Raw genomic sequence first — 6,290 nt, 5'->3', positions numbered from 1 at the left:
GTCCAAGACCTGAGCTCCATGCCTGGCATTTCCCGGAGTCACACGGATGGCTGTCAGCAGGTCCCTTTGTCCGGGGGCCTTTGCAGGAAATGGGCCTCATTCTGATACTTCGTTCCCAAACAGAAGTCTAGACTAGGGGGAACGACTCCAAATCTCCATTGATTGTGCCTAATGGAGGGAGGTTAATTTGTGGTCTTTGCCCTCAGCTATCACTAAAGAAAACAGAGATGGTTCATTTTCATATTTGTGACGGATGCCAAAATAAAACGTTGGCTCTTTGCTTTTTCTTTTAAAGAATTATGACTGTGGGGTCTTCCTCAGAATGGCTGGTTAGAATGTGTGAGACTAATTAGTGCTCACTGATGTATTTAGTTCACTATGGGAAACACCAGCCCAAAGACCTCCCTAGGAAAAGAAAAAGCTATCTCAAGGTGAGGAAGACCTTGCTCTGCAAACCCCCTGAGAATTAGATTATAGATGCAAAAAGGCAAATCATCCTTCAGGAAATGTTCTTTAAAAATGCAGACTCACTCTTCTGAGGAAGATTTTATCCTAAATACGGTTTTATTCCTTCGTCAAGAAGTTGATTAAAGTAAACGCTGGCTAACTAAAATGAGTGAAAGGTCTCCGTGGACACCTGGCTTTTGATGAGTTGGTCGCCGTGATTGGGTTGAAAGCGTCGCGGTATGAGAGAGCCTCGTGTGGATGAGCCTTCGGGAGGAGAGACAGCATCAAGCACGCGGGGGCATTTTGTGGGGAGAGGAGGAGGAGGACTGTGGTGGAGGCGGGCTGCAGGCTCCCCAGAGATCTTGAAGGGCGTTGGACGTCAAGGTTCCCGGGATGGGATGGGGTGGACAGACAAGCTTTGCAACCCAATATTAAAGGAAAGCGTGGGCCTGCAAGTGGCAGGGTTTCAGCATCTTCAGGTGGCAGGTCTCGAGTCAACCTCACTTAAAACCCGCCCTGCAATCCCCATCATCCCTGATCACGGTGTCCTTCCAGAGGTGGCCTCATGCTCTCGTGTGTGGCCGCTGCTGCCAGTACTGGTGGCAGACACCCCTGGCTGGCCGACTCGACCTCCCTCTCCAATTCCATTTCCCCGGCTCCCTGCCAGCAAGGGTGGTAAGTGGCAGAAATCCACGAGGCGGAGCTCCACATCTGTCTCTTCTTTGATAACTGCTTTCCAACAGGCGATTTTTAAACCCTTTCAGCCCAGGGAGGAAAAGACTCGTATCTAGCCACTAACGCTATTTCCAGAGTCTCGGGCAGAATGGTTTTGTACCCGTTCATGTCACTTTATACTTTAAAAAGAGTAAGTACCCTCCGCGCAAAACCCTCCGTGGAACTGCAGCACAGCTCAGTGTATGCATCGAGGACTAGGACGAATACATTTTCTTCCACGTTTGCGGCGTTAAATCTCCAGCCCTTATTTTTAACCCAGCGCTATTTCTGAATCAATTTCTATGGTGAGAGAATACCTGGGCGTTTAAATCCATCAAAAAGGAGTAAATGAGCATTTCAGATACATCTATCAAGAAGAAGTGCCCCTTCTCCCCCATCATTGTGGGGCTTTGTCAGTCGCCTGTCAGATGAATGTCCGCGTAAGTGTTTATTAATCACTCCTGCACTCGCTGATGGGCCTGAACACTTTGCTCCTCTGCGTCTCTGACACGCACCAAGTATGCGATGGGTTCTTCTGTCTCTTGAGCACAGTTGCTTACTTTGTTAAAGTTAATTTCCACTCATTTCTGGCTTTGATGGGAAGATTCCTTTATCAATTCAATTCATGTGTGTTGTCTGCAATCAAGGCAATATTGTCTGCTAATGCGAGGTACATTCGGTGCTTTCTCTCCATTTTATGCTAACGCCTTTCTTCTGCTGGTCCTGCCGGAGAGTTTGGGGGAAGAGGCTGTCTCCCCGGCCCCTGTGAGTGAGGGAGCCAGCAGCCATTTTCCCCTCTCCGAATTCCCTGGCTGGACAAACGATGAGCTGCTCTTTTCCCAGGAATCGCCTGGGTTGAAAAAGAAGTCAGTGGAAAAAAGAAGGTTATGGGGACATGTCGTGGCACTTTGGTATTCCCACCACTACCCGCACGCAGGAGCCAGTCTTATTCTGAAATTCAACACACTTTACACTGGCCCTCACAGGGGCTCTTTGTCTACTCTTCCTACACTACCCTTCTATCCCCACAGAATTCCCATTATATCCCAACACGGACTTGTGTGCATCATCTTCTAGCACTGTGCTTTTCAACTTCTCTCTCTTCCCCACCTCATCATGCATTTGCACCCTTTAACCAAAGCTCTACCCTTTCTGAAGATCCGATTCAAGCTTCCCTCTTCAAAGAGGCATTTCCTCCCTGCCTCTGGGCAGTGACAGCTCATCTCTGACGGCTCTGAGAATAAGACTGTGCTGGCCCACGCTGCCTTGTGCCACCCTGTGACAGCAGCAGGACAAGACAGAGCCGGGCAGTCGAGCCAGGCAGACTCAAGCCTGAGAATGGCTCACAGACAGACCTATATGGCCCTGGGCAGTCACTAAATCTCTATAGACATTTCTTCGGAACTAAAATGCATTAAATAATATCAATCTTGTGGAGCTGTTGTCAGTATTCACAATTAACTCATGTAACCTAGTTATCACAGTTCTCAGATGATGTGTGAGCCCAATAAGTGGCAGCCATTGTTACGAATCCCACCTAGACATCAAGTCCCTGGAAGTAGCTGGGTGGGGATGGTGCTTTTCTGTACTGCAGAGGGTGGAAAGTTAAACCTACATGTCTCAGACTCCCTTGCAGCTAAGGTTCAGGTTATACGTAAAGTTCCAATAATTAGATGTATTTGTACAATATCTGGAAGACAGAAGAGACACAATATATCTCAAGAACTATGAAAGGCCAGGCACGGTGGCTCACATCTGTAATCCCAGCACTTTGGGAGGCTGAGGTAGGAGGATCGCTTAAGCCCAGGAAAGCAAGGTTGCAGTGAGCTGTGACTGTGTCTTTGGATTCCAGCCTGAGTGACAGAGTGAGATCCTTTCTCTAAAAAAAAAAAAAAAAGAACTGTGAAGGATCTGAGGTTTTACTCTACATTCAAGCTAACAATGAGTCAACCATACCATCATAGATGCTGGTAGAAGACGCAAGAGTCCTGGGTCAGAGACAAAGAACTTTACTACTGATAGCAATAGCAATATCTAGAATATCGGAATTTTCTTGTGCTGGTTCCTCAAGCCACAATTCCCACAGGGCAACATGAACAAGGCCAGGTGGCACCTGTAAACATAGTGGGATATGTTAAAAGAAAGGAACCCTAAGTGTAGAGAAACCAAATATTTTATACTGGACAGTAGGCATGCCTGCCTTTCACTCTGGAGGGAGGCACTATCTCTATTTCTATATCCAAGGCTGTTTGCTGCACAAGCTCATTCTTGAAACGATGGTCCAGAATAAAGGCAGTCATTTGCCTTTATGAGATGTGAAAAACACAACAGACCCATGGAAAACTGTCTCCCAACAAGACCATCTTCCTGCTGCCAGCTATTGCTTTTGGCAAGGATGGTCATGGAGATCAGGGCTTTTCCACAGCAGCATTCCAGACTCTGATCACTAGCTTCATGGTGCTAAAGGAAATTATAGAAACTCAAATGCCTAATCCCAGGGCAGAGCTATGACAGTGATTTTGAGGTCAACTGTTCCTGTGACAGCCTCCTGACTCCCCTCTTTCTTGATTGTGGCAGGCGAGTCAGGTGTTTTTGAGTCAGGTCTGCTGACCCATCTGGAGTGGGTCCTCTTTCCTACATGCACAAATATAAGTAGAAACTAAACCTTATCATTGTCTGAAGCTCCATTGCTTTCCACTATGAACTGCTGCTGATGATGATAGTGATGATGGGATAGCAAAAGAGAAACAAGAGTGAAGAAAGGAGGAGTAAAGCAGGAAGAGAAGAAGTAGGAAGGAGAAGAAAAATCATTATTTTTCTCATTCTTTCTCCATGAAAATCTAACATGTTCTCCAAAGAGAAAGGTCTCTCTGAGTCCCAATCTATTGCAGCCATTGAAGAGAGAAGCATATATCTTCATTACTGGGACCCCAGCATCCCTAGTTGAGTTCTTGTCTTTTGTTTGATTTACTTTTTCCTCTTATTTCACAAGGGAGTTTCTTAGCTCTTCTTACGTGGGCTGGGCACATCCTTGGCTAGATCAGGAGGAAGCCTGATCTCAGTGGAATGTTCCACATAGCAAAGCTGTTCTCAAACCTGCCACAGCATCTCACTGGGATGGAAAGGAAAGAAAAGGTTTAGGTCTTTACCCTAATGCATGGTTTCAGGGTTCTTCCTGGAGTAAGGGCTCTGGCTGTCTGGACCACTCCCAATGGCTTTTGTTCAGTGTGTCTGGGACCCTCCACCCTGTTCTGCCCCCTCATAATGAACCAAAATGTCCATCCCCAGTCCTGTGTGGCAACTTCTGAAATTGCATCTCTCAGAACTGCCTTCTGAGTTCTCCACCCCTCTGGGCTGCACTGTGCTGTGCTATGCTTGAATTCTACTCAGGGTCTGGCACAGGACTTTGCCCTTCCCATGCAATGCAAGTGGCTGGGCTCTGGGGCTTGCATGAAATTGCCCATATGAAATGTGCATATGATGGTAGCCAACATCCAGTGGGCACTTCCTGTGTGACAGACACAGTGCTAAATGCTCTTATAACTCATTTCCATCTCCCAACAATTCTATGAAGCCAGAACTACTGTGCTCCATATTTTATAGTTGTGTTGACTGAGGTTCAGAGAAGTTAAGCAGCTGGCCCAAGTTCACAGCCAGGGTTTCTCCAGAGACCCATCTCTTACCAACCACGTTATCCTGCTCAAAGCAGGAACTCAAAGATGTGTTCAATGAATGAGAGGAAGAGTGGCAGAAATCGCTGATTTCTCCCATTATCCACTCTTCCCTTCATCTTAGCAATAATCACATGGCATCCCAGAGTCCAGCTGAGCCTGTGCCCACCTGGCTGGCTACTTCTCTCTGCCTGAGTTGCCACATCCACAAAACAGTAGTGGATATGGACTCCCAATTAAGTAGATTACTAACCAAAAACTGCCTCAAACTATAATATATGACAGAAAAGCATACTTTAAATTCCTAACTTGTAATTCATTTTATTGATTGTGAGAATAAAATAGTACATATGTGTGGCATGTAAGTGTTAAATTCTGGTCATTTGATTGAATTAAACCAAATGCCATTCTATATGGCTGTCTTGACAAAGAATTGAGAAACTCCAAAGGAAGCTCCCTTCTTCAGACTCTGTCATAAAATAGAATGACAACATATTTTAGCAATAAAATGAGCTACTGGTTTAAGAATATAAAATCTGTATTTTATTGGTCAAATATTATAGCTTGGGACAGGTTTTGCTTGGTAATCTACTTGACTTGGTTTGTAAATATTTTCAAAATTCCCTCTCATAAACCGATTGCCACCAAAAAAATATTCACAGGATAGGCATCCGTTTCTACTGTCATCTTCTCAAAGTGTTTGTATTAGACAAGTCAACAGGCCACACCCTCCCTCTGAAGCCAGCTGGACAAAGCTACTTCCCACAGAACTCAGCCTGAGAGCACTCAGTGTGGTACAAATCTTTGCACCCATCACAGAAACAAGAAATCAGAAAAAGATACTGGAAAGTTCAATGGATAATCTTAGAACCTGCCCCATTAATGATGCCCTAGATTAAGAGTGGGGGCGAATAGGGCAGCATCTGCCCCTATACAAGGCCACTTGCATTATAAATGGAGTCACTGCCAGAGTGTAATCATGGAAAGTGAAGTTCCTGGCAGGGTCAGGGGACTTGTTCAAGGGGTCCCAAGACAGGGCAGTAAGTTGGAGGGACCTCCCAGGCTGTTTCTAATGTACACTTTGATCTTCCACAAGAAGGGAAAGCTCAGGGAAGTGCTGGTGTCTGCTCTGCAAGCCAGACAGAGCAGAAATCATCTTCATGCTGCCCCAGGATAAAGCCAGGCAAAGTGTCCCATGTGTTATTCCTCATTTAATTGCTGGAGAACTAAAAAAAAGAGATTCAGGGATTCAGTTTATTCATTCACTCTGCATTGTTAGCTGGAAACAAGATTTCTCTCTGAGGCCTAGAGCCCACTTGGAGCAGATCCTCTGATATGCAATCATCCGTGGATTCCAGCTGTTTTATTTTTTTTCTTCATATAAGTCTTGCTGCACTGCAGACCTTAGCCCGGTACTCCAAAATAACATAGAGTGCTATGCAGTTACTATTACTCAAG

Source organism: Microcebus murinus, chromosome 13 (assembly GCF_040939455.1).
Source record: "Microcebus murinus isolate Inina chromosome 13, M.murinus_Inina_mat1.0, whole genome shotgun sequence".
In the NCBI taxonomy this organism is placed as follows: domain Eukaryota; kingdom Metazoa; phylum Chordata; class Mammalia; order Primates; family Cheirogaleidae; genus Microcebus; species Microcebus murinus.
Note: the sequence above shows the minus strand (reverse complement) of the source record.